Source organism: Crocuta crocuta, unplaced genomic scaffold (genome assembly GCF_008692635.1).
Source record: "Crocuta crocuta isolate KB4526 unplaced genomic scaffold, BGI_CrCroc_1.0 scaffold21, whole genome shotgun sequence".
Lineage (NCBI taxonomy): Eukaryota > Metazoa > Chordata > Mammalia > Carnivora > Hyaenidae > Crocuta > Crocuta crocuta.
The window spans coordinates 3801310-3812595 of NW_027527938.1; the positions used below are offsets into that span (position 1 = coordinate 3801310).

The 11286-nt window shown below is 36.0% G+C and overlaps 1 pseudogene; it reads right to left on the reverse strand.

Annotated features, from left to right (window-relative positions):
• Window positions 1–6778: 6778 nt before the first annotated feature.
• Window positions 6779–7018, reverse strand: LOC144221722 (protein CEBPZOS pseudogene; annotated as a pseudogene).
• Window positions 7019–11286: the final 4268 nt, after the last annotated feature.

Sequence of the window (11286 nt, forward strand, 5' to 3'; positions counted from 1 at the left end):
TCTAAGGGATACAAGTGTGCTGTTTTGAAGGGGCATGTGCAGCCCAATGTTTATAGCAGCACTATTGACAATAGGCAAAGTATGAAAAGAGCCCAAATGTCCATCGACAGATGAATGGATAAAGAAGATATGGTATACAATGGAGTATTACTCAGCAATCACAAAGAATAAAATCTGCCATTTGCAACTACGTGGATGGAACTAGAGGGTATTGTGTTAAGTGAAATTAGTCAAAGGAAGACAAATATCATATAACTTCACCCATATGAGGAATTTAAGATACAAAACAGATGAACATAAGGGAAGGGAAGCAAAAATAATATGAAAACAAGGAGGGGGACAAAACATAAGAGACACCTAAATGCAGAGAACAAACTGACGGTTGCTGGAGGGGCTATGGGGGGGGGGACGGACTTAATGGATAAGGGGTATTAAGGAAGACACTTGTTGGGATGAGCACGGGGTGTTATACAGAGGGGATGGATCACTGGAATCTACTCCTGAAATCATTATTGCATTATATGCTAACTTGGATGTAAATCAATAAATGAATTTTTAAAAATCATTAAAAAAAGAATGGGAATGTTGCCTGGCAAGATTGAGATTATGTCATTTCTGGACTGTTGTCTGAGTAAAAGATACATATTTATTTATTTAAACATTAAAGTTTGAGGATACTGTTAAAGTAGATTCCGACATAAGAGCATAAATACTCAAGTTAAATTATTTGTAGAAAATTGTTAAATCATTGCATCATACTAAAGCACAAATAAATGTTGTAAGAGTTAGGAAATTAAAAATAAAACCACAAATTGAAACAAAAGAAAAAAGTAAAAGTTCCAGATACTGTCAAACATGAGCCATTTTCTTCAGAGATTTGGATTTTTTTAATTTAAAAAATCATTACAAAAAAGACTCAACAGCAAAAAAAACAAAACAAAATAAACAGAACCCCAAAGCAATCCAATTACAAAATAGATAGAGGAATTTAATAGAGGTTTTTCCAAAGAAGACAAACAAATGGCCAATAGGTCATGAAAAAGTACTCCACATCACTAATCATCAGGGAAATGCAAATCAAATCCACAATGAGATATCACCTCATGGCTGTTAGAATGGCTGTCATGAAAAAGACAAGCAATAGCAAGTGTCCGTGAGGATGTAGAGGAAAGCGAACCCTTGTGCACTGTTGGTGGGAAAGTAAATTGGTGCAGCCACTCTGGAAAAGAGTATGGAGGTTCTTCAAAATAATTACAAATAGAACTACCCTATGATCCAGCAATGCCACTTCTGGGTATATATCCAAAAGAAATAAAAATCACTATCTCAGAGCGATACCTGTACCCTCATGTTCAGTGAAGCATTATTTACAATGGCCAAGACACAGTAAAACAAAGTAAGGATCCACAATGGATGAATGGGATAAAGAAAATGTGGTGTATATATACAGTAGAATATTATTCGGCCAAAAAGAAGTAACTTATGTCATTTATTATAACATGCATGCACCTTGAAGATAGCAGGCCAAACAAATGAGGTAAGTCAGATAGAGAAAGACTAATAATACTGTATGATGTCATGTGTGGAATCTAGAAAAGTTGAACTCACAGAAGCAGAGAATGGATTGGTGGTGGCCAGAGACCAGGGGTGGAAGGTGGAGGAGATGGGTGGTCTAAATGTACAAACAAACAAACAAATGAAAACAAACCTAACAGTTCATAGGAAGGGAAGAGACAGACCTGGCCCTATGGCAAAAAACTTGGCTACCTTTTACCACTTGTTCTTTTTTCTCCTGGGCACATAGCATATCCCAGTTTGCCTTGCAGATAGGCACAGCCACGCAACTCAACTATGGCCAAATGTACGTGAGTGGACACATGTATGTCATTTTACTATCCTCTACCTCTTTTCTCCCCTCACCTGGTGGCTGGATGTAGAATGTCTGAAGATGGACTCAGGCCCTAGGGGCTAGCACTATAAGAGGAAAGGAGCCTGGTTCCCTGAATTACCACTTGCAGGAAAGATACCCAGATAGCCAGGGGACCAAGAACTCACTCATCTGACCAGTGGATCAGCAAAAACCACAGCTTGTATAGCTAAGTCACTCAAGTCTATTAGAGCTGTGACTTCTCTAAGCATATGTATGACTGATTTATTCTCATAAGTATGCTTGTATACCTTTTCACATTTTTTCCATTTTTCTTTTCCTTGACATTTTACCAAAACAATACACTGGAATATATTTATCCTAGGTAACAATGTGACCCCCAATTAACAAGACGCATTTGTTTTGAATTACTGCTTGATCATTGTGCGGCTGCTCTCGCAGAACACTGCTACGTAATGCAGAACATTACTTTCAGGAGAGATTTTCGAATGCTGGCTCCTTAAAGGGCCTCCTTGCACAGGCTGGGTGGGTCAACTAACAGGTATTGAATAGATTTTTGCCACTTCTATGCTTCTGACTCCTAGAATCAAATACTTGAAACAGCCTTTTGTTTCCTGGGCCAGTCTGCCCCAAGGCATAGCATCCCCTCCCCACCCCCAATGGTCTCTTTCTGAGGAGCTCAGAACTGTATTTAAAAAGAGACCTGACTGATGGATTGCCTCCAACACCCTCAGGCTGAGACTGCTACAGGTACTGTCTACTTTTAACCTCATCATCTCTTCCCAGGTCTGAGCCACTAAAAAAAGCAGCCAGGCAGTGTAACAGAATATCCTGTTTATGAGTGCTTATTTATTTATTCATTCATTCATCATTGATTAAGTACCTATCAGGCTCTATGGGGGCACAGAGAAGCAAGTGAGCTCGGCTCAGCCCCTAACCTCAAGAGAGCTTACACTGTTGTAGAAGGAGCTGGGAGAGAGACAGACATATACATGTCTGTATGATCCTGTGCAAGGTGTGGTACAGGGAAGCTCAAAGTAGGTATTTGTCAGAATTAACTGAGCTGTACAGATGTAAGATCTGTGCACTTGCTGTATGTAATATAACACATTTTAAAGAGTACTGTTAAAAAGTACTGTTAAAAAGGAGCCTATTAAAGCATTTTCTTAAAAATAACATTTGTTATTAGCTTCCTCCTTCCGCTGTTGCAAGGAACACTTCCTTTAGATTTGTTTTTGTACTGCATTTATTTAAATATATTTACCTGTTATTTCTGATGTTTAGTTTGGGTCTTCATTTTCCCTTGAAAATCAAGATGTTTACTGATCCTTTATAAACTAACCTACTTTGGGGGTATTTATGGCATTCTCATTTCACAGGCATAACACAAATTAAAACAGTGTTAAAATACTTTGAAAATGTTAACAGGCTATGGAAGCTCTAAATGATAATAGGCAGATGAGGGAAAACTTGCAAGCAATTTAGCAGTTTTGTGTCCACTTTACCCCAGAGAGAAAAAACTGAATTCAAGCTATCAATATAAGAAATCAGCTCTGAGAAGGAGACCTGGGGGGCTCAGTTGGTTGAGCCTCTTACTTTGGCTTAGATCATAATCTTGTGATTCATGAGTTCAAGCCCCATGTCAGGCTCTGTGCTGACAGTTCAGAGCCTGGAGCCTGCTTCAGATTCTGTGTCTCTCTCTTCCTCTGCCCCTCCCCCGCTTGTGTGCACAAGCACTTTCTCTCTCTCTCTCTCTCTCTCTCTCACACACACACACATACACAAATAAATTAAAAAATACTTAAAAAAATCAGCTCTGAAAATACATTTTAAAATCAAAAACAGAGCAGATAAAACCCCAAAACCCAAAATGTCAAGCAAAAACATATAAAAGAAATAGTCTAAAACAAAACTATGTGCTCCAAATACTATAATGAAAAGGGACATAAAAAGAACAATTTTTAATGAGAGTATAGGAAAATAACAGATCATTAAATATGATTTTTGAAATGGATATTAAAATATTTTCAAAAATTAACAGTTCTATTTTTTAAGTGTTAAAATCCTGACACACTCAGTAATGTATTTGGTGTTATGAATGTGTAAGTTTATAAGGCAGACCTTAAAAGTTTGGAGAGTGGGAAGAAATATAATCAGTCATTCCTTCAGTGATGACTTTGGAGTTTCAACTCTAACCAAAGAACACTTTTTAGTTCACTGTGTTAAATTAAAGAAAGCATGACCTTTGCTAGAATTTGGCATAGGTTACATATGGGACTTCAAACACTGTGGAAAATTAACCTGTGCATATCTCAGAAAAAGAGTTGTGGTTTTTGTATATTTGCACTTCCCACTAGCCCTTAAAGACCTCCCAGGATACAGAGTTTGACCTAAGGCAATGGAGGTACAAATGTTCTCTGCCAGGAGTGACCCTGTGACCAAACAATCATTTATTTGCTCTTAAAGAGAACTTGGTTCAACCCTGCATTTTACAGTTGAGGAAACATACACCCAAAGAGTATGTAGCTCTGGCCCAACATAACTATCATTATGGGTTCATCATCATCTTGAATTGACAGTGCCCTCTCCATGTGCTGGCCACTGAGCTGTACACACATTGTACCATATCATTCTCTAACAATCCTAGGTGCTATTTTCACCCTTATTTATGAATGGGGAAATGAATGCTCAAAGAAGTTGCATACATACCATGCTCAGGGTCACACAGGTTAAATAAAAGTCTTGGGTTCCTTCATCAGATCCAGCATTATTTTTTTTTTTACTGTGTATTTATTTTTGAGAGACAGAGAGCAAGCAGGGGAGAGGCAGAGAGAAAGGGAGACACAGAATCCAAAACAAGCTCCAGGCTCTGAGACGTCAGCACAGGGCCAGAGCTGGGGCTTGAACCCACGAACCATGAGATCATGACCTGAGCCGAAGTCCGACACCTAACCAACAGAGACACCCAAGTGCCCCAGAGCCACCATTCTTCATCACTGTACCAAATTGCCTATTGCTTGTGCTGTCATAGTTAGAGCTTAGGGCTCAGGACTACCAAGCAGTCAGTACAGTTGGTATGCAATTCGTCACATTTTAGGTATTCACAGACATTCAAATATACTGTGGAGCAAGTGAATAAATGAAAACTATATGCACAAAAACTAATGCTATGTCTTCACAAATTTATCCACAACAGATTTTTACCAATATATTTGAAAGAGTGGCTCCATCCATACAGTTTGTTACACATGCTTTATTTCCATTCAAAATTACTTCTCCATTTCAATCACTATTTTAACAGAAAATAAAAGGTACTTCAGAGAGGGAGAGTGTACATTAACTGCTAGAAGTTGTTTCCTGAGAATATGGCTAATATATATGAGTGTATATTGAAGAAAATAACAATAAATATAAACAACAAAGAAATAATGATAAAATTGAAACCATTAGTTTTTTAAAGAATTAATATAACATCAACTTTTTGAAATTTCTAATAAAAAGATGGCCTATATAGTATATAGTGCTATGTATATACACATACCTATATTTCCCTAAATGAGCATTGATTTAGATGTCAATATACTGTCTTCTTATTCTCTTTCTTAGAGTTCTAATGTCATCTAGCAGGTATTGAATAAAAATGTCAGCAAGGCAGACAAGAATCCATTTTAATCTACCATAATCATATGTTTCAGATTTTCTAAAAAAATACAGATTTGTTTTATTATTTAAAAAAATTTAATGTTCATTTATTTTTGAGAGAGAGAGAGAGAGAGAGAATGCATGAGCAGGGGAAGGGCAGAGAGAGAGGGAGACAGAATCCTAAGCAGGCTGCAGACTCTGAGCTGTCAGCACAGAGCCAGATGCAGGGCCCCAACTCATAGGTGCTTAACTGACTGAGCCACCCAGGTGCCCCAGAACACACAACTTTAAAGTATATGTTCTACACACACTCTTTATTGCAAAACACACTCTTTATTTCCCCATTTTGATACCAACATGCTCTGTCCCAGACTTTCTTTTCAAGCCAAAAATATATCAATATATTCAATATCAATTTATTGTATGTTAAAATTCAGTTGACCTTTAAAAATGGCTAAAACTGTCTTTTTGCCAGATGTATGATTGCCTGGGAAACTTTTATAAAAAGAATCTAAAGAGGTTTTTGCTTTTTCTTTTAAATTCTTCTTAGTATTTCAGATAGTAAAGAGCTTTTTTAAAATTTAAGATGAAAAGTTTTAAGTTATTATGAGTTAAACAGAGGTCATCCCATAAAAGGAGAACTTATCCATGGATATTTGCATTTTAGGGGAAAAATCATAGAATTCCCATAAGATGCTGCAGCCAAATTTTTTGAATTCATTGTGTAATATTTTTTACCCATTCCTAATAACATTCTAATATTCCTCAACTTTCCTAATAACTTCTGTGATTTTGTAAAACTAATATCCACTCATTGTATAAAATATGAACCAAGTGTCCATCAAAACAGGAATAGATGAGTAAATTATCATAGATCCGTACAACAGAGTAATAATGCATCAGCTAAGGGAAATAAATCAGAGTTTCAGAGATTAATATTTTTAAAAAATAATCTTAAACACATAGTTTTGAGCAAAATATATGCATATATATGATACTATTTTTTCCTTTCTTGTCCTAGTCTTTTATGTGTTAAACAGTAATCTTTAAAAATAAATGCAGAAGGAAAGCAACAAACAAAAGCAGAAGATCTACATAGCAGATGGGAAACGACTGAAATCCACAGCACAGCAGAAGGTTCTGTTTTGTTCTGTGGGACCAGAAGGCTCAGTGTGGTGTGCTCACCTTTCTTCTCCCTGACAAAGGTCTCAAACAGCTTAGATGGGAGGCTGAATGTGATGACTGGTCCTAATTTTTGCTATTCAACCATTTTTCTTGATCTTGCTGTCTGACTCCATACATTCCAGAAGGCTCAATGGATTTGTAATAAACTTCCAAGATGAAGGGAAATGTCCTGCTCGTTGTTTGTCTGAAAGCTTGGCTTGTGTTCATCTTATTAAACAAAAGATATGCTCCAAAAATATCCACAAGTTCACATACTAAAACTCCTTTAAACATCTTTGCCAGTGGTTTCATGGTGTGGTCCATCATATAACCAACAGGCAGGTGAGTGGGTGGCAAGGGAGAATGTATTGCTGTTTACAGTGCTGTACTGGAGGCGCTTCCATCTGACACCATTTCCATAAAACTTTAAACCACATACAACACTAACCTATAGTACTAGATAGATGTTCATAGTAAAAATACAAAAATCTGTGTGGACTGATAAACAACAAGTTTGGGATGGTGGAGATGGAGAGAAAAGACTAGAAATGAGATCTAAGAAGGGTGCCCAAGGGAGGAAGATGTCAAATGTATCTGTACTACAGATCAACAATTAACCTCGAGGCAGAACTTACAGGTGATTTAGGGGCCCAATCCTGATGGCCTTTTGTCCAATGTTAGAAAGTGGCTGTTTCCTACCATTTAATTTTTTCAGGTTGTTTTGATGGCCTTTTGTCCAATGTCAGAAAGTGGCTGTTTCCTACCATTTAATTTTTTCAGATTGTTTAAGGTAGGAAAGTCATTCCTGACCTTATTTCCTTGTGGTTTGAAGTACAAATCTTATTTAATTCTGAGAAATAACAAAGAAAAAAGGGAACAGAAGGAAAAAGCAAAGAAGAAAAGCAAAGGAAAGAAAAGCAAAGCCTCTGAAATTGGAATAGTAAAATGTTATTAAGACCTGGCACTTTGATTTTTCAGTTCTAAGATGTTTATTATAGTATACTTTATACTTTTTTGTATATTTGAGCTGTGTCACAATTTAAAAAAGTAAATTATATGAAATCAGAAATAAGAAAACACTTCAAAAATTTTGACAAGCCAAAGGAGAGGAGCATTTTTCATTATTCTACCACCATAATTCTACCATCCAGAAATAGCCACCTCTACATTTTGGTGTATATTCTATAATCCTATGTGCAGCAAATGAGACAACACTTTTTGTTACAATTTAAAATGTATACATTTTCAGAATATTAAATATTCATCCTCACATCTTTCCTGAATGACATTTCATTGTATTTCTGTAAAACGCTATATTTACTCAATCTTCCCTTCCTGGAAACACAGGCTGTTACAATTTTCATAATTTTAAATAACATTTTAATGAATATTCTTCTACATGTATTTTCTATACTCAACCATGATAACTTCCTTAAAATATAGTTTTGTAAGTGAAGTTTCTGGGCCCAAACTGTACATAGATTTTTAGGTTTAAAGCATAGTTTGAAATTGCTTTCCAAAAAGATATTGTTATATCAACATGAGAGAGCCTATAATATGAGAGTAGCATTTATTATTGTAAAAATCTTTGATACATAATATTGAATTTTACTCTTTTTACTGTTGGGAATTTAACTCTTACTTCTCTTCAGATCGTATACATCTTTTGCCTTTTACTATTGGAAATTTACTTTTCACACCTTTGCCTATATCTTAGCCAGACATTCCTCCTTTTTCCTATAGTTCTATAAGATTTTATATTAAATAAATCTTTTTTATATTAAATCACTTTTTCTTCTGCGTTTTGAATATTTTCTCAATGTTGTGTTTTGCCTTTCCTTTTAGTTTAGAGTGTTTTTAATGTCTTGAAATGTATAAGTTAAATCTATCAATATTTCCCTTTATGTTTTCTGCTTATATGTATAGTCATTTATGTAATCTTTAGCATTTCTGCTTTACTTTCCATTTGGATATTCAACACATATGGAGTTTATTTTCATATATTTGGGCATATGGTGCTAGGAATCTAATTCTATTTTATTATAGATTATTACAAATAGTTGATCAGCTGTCTCAAAGGCATTCATGGAATAATACAGACTTAACCTGCTAACTTGAATTTTTTTCAATACTTAACTCTCGTGTATCCTGTTTGTGAACTTTCTATTCTCTTGCCATAGTCAAATAAGTTATTTTTTTCACAGAAAGGTATATTTCTAGTACATTTTTGAAATAACTTTAAGAATTGAGTTTTTCTACAGTTAACATTGTGTTAAACTTAAAAAAAATTTTTTTTAATGTCTATTTGTGTGAGAGAGAGACAAAATGCGAGCGGGGGCGGGGTGAGGGCTGAGAGAGAGGGAGACAGAGAATCCAAAGCAGGGTCCAGGCTCTGAGCTGTCAGCACAGAGCCTGACATGGGGCTCGAACCCATGAACTGGAAATTATGACCTGAGCTGAAGTCAGATGTCCAACCAACTGAGCCACCCTGGTGCCCCCATTGTGTTAAACTTTTTCATGCATTCAACATAACTTGAAATATTGCTTTTTCTTATTTTCACTGCTCTTGGAATCCTACTCTACTTATGCCTAGAGAAGACAAAAAATATTGAGGCACAATCTATCAATCTCTGACATTTGGAATTATCCTAATCAAAGTGAAAATCCCAGGAAATGGAATTTATAATCACAATAATTACAATATATCAAGCATGAAGACTTAGACAATACTGGCCCTTCGTTGGCTAAAATGTTAATAACTGGAAACTGCAAAGCTGGACTAGCTTGTTATCCTTGCTTAAGCTACTGGGTGTTATCATCCACCTAATTGAAATCTCAGTTTTACATCTCTCTCTCTTGCTCCTCGGGTCAGTAGAAAGGATGAAAATTCCAAGGACATGATCCAAACCTTCCTTCTCTTATCTTCATTCTCCCCTGTGGACAACAAGTACTTAAATTTCTTACATTCTCCCTTCTCAAATTACACAGAATTACACAATTATTACCGTGGAAGAGGGAATGTACACAAGGTATTCCTTCATTGGACAAACCTGTCTGAGCCTTAAGATCTATATCTGTTGTATCTTTTAATTAAGTGAGCTATAAACGTGCGCAATTTCATTGTGATAGAAATTTATGAATGGCTTAGCTGAAGCATCAGGTTTCAAAGCACATGTTTCAGCCCTTACCTTTCCAGGTTTCCAGAAAGCTCCACAACCATTTTGCATTTATAGGGATTTTAAGATACATAAATATAGAGAGAAGAGGAACAATGAACTTCTGCATGTCCATCATTGAATGTAAGTAATCATCAACATTCTGCTGTTTTTGCCACAATAGCCTTTGATATGATGGCATCTCCCTCATTTTCTTCTGACAACACACTATCCTAGTTTGCCCCTATCCATCTGGAAGTTCCTTCTCAGGCTCTTCCTCTTTTCCTTAAACTATCTGCATCCCTTTGAACCCAATCACTCCCATGGCTCCATTTACCATATTTAAGCAACTCCTAAATTCATATGTCCTGCTTAGATATCATTTCTGGGGAACATTAAACTCAACATGACCAAATGTGTACCCATTATCTTTAAACTCTCCCTAATATAGCTCCTCTTTGATGTGTCAAGAAATGATGTATCCATCCAATTACTCATAATGGAAAGAGAGATATGATCATTGACAATTTTCTCTTCCACAGTAAATTACCAAATTAGTCAACTTAGTCTCCTAAACACTTTTCAAGTATGTCTGCTTCTTTCCATTTGCACTGTCAACACGGTGATCAGCACTGTCCAGTGAAATATAATGAAATCCACACATACGAGTCCCACATAAAAGTTTAAATTCCCTGGTAGGCACATTGAAAAGTTAAATTTAATAAGATATTATTTAGCTCAATTTATATCCCAAATATTGTCATTTCAAACATATAGTCAATATAAAATATTATCAATAAGACATATATGCTCTTTTTTTCTTACTAAGTCTTTGAAATCTGGTGTGTATTTTACAACTTCTCAGAACATCCTAATTTGGAAAACCCACACTTCAAGCATGTGGTGGCCACATGCGGCTAGTGCTTACCACCCTGGAAGAGCAGCTTTAGTCCAAGCTGTGACCTTCTCTTTTAATGAGCTGTTAATGGACTTCACACATTCCTACTTGGTTTCCTTTTAGTTCATTCTTCATGAGCAGCCAGAGTAATATTTTTTTCAATGAAAATCTGTCTTATGATTGCAAACTACAATCCTTTAGTGACTTCCCATTTTTCCTTTTTGGCTAAAGTCTGAAACTCCCAACATAACCTCTCACACCCTCTTTGATCTTACCACATTTGGTATCTCCAGTTGGTGTAACGTACAAAGTTTCCTCCCATTCACATCCTTTATACAAGCTTGAAAAATTTTTGTTCCTATCATCTTTACTTACTAGCTTAAGTGCCACTTACTTCGAGAAATCTTCCTCGACACCCCTTTCCTCTTATTTCTCCCAAGATTCCAATTACATCGTCTTACTACACACAATACTTTTACTTCATGGCAAAAATTATTTATGTTATTATTTGATAGGCCTCTGATTTGGGACCACTAGTT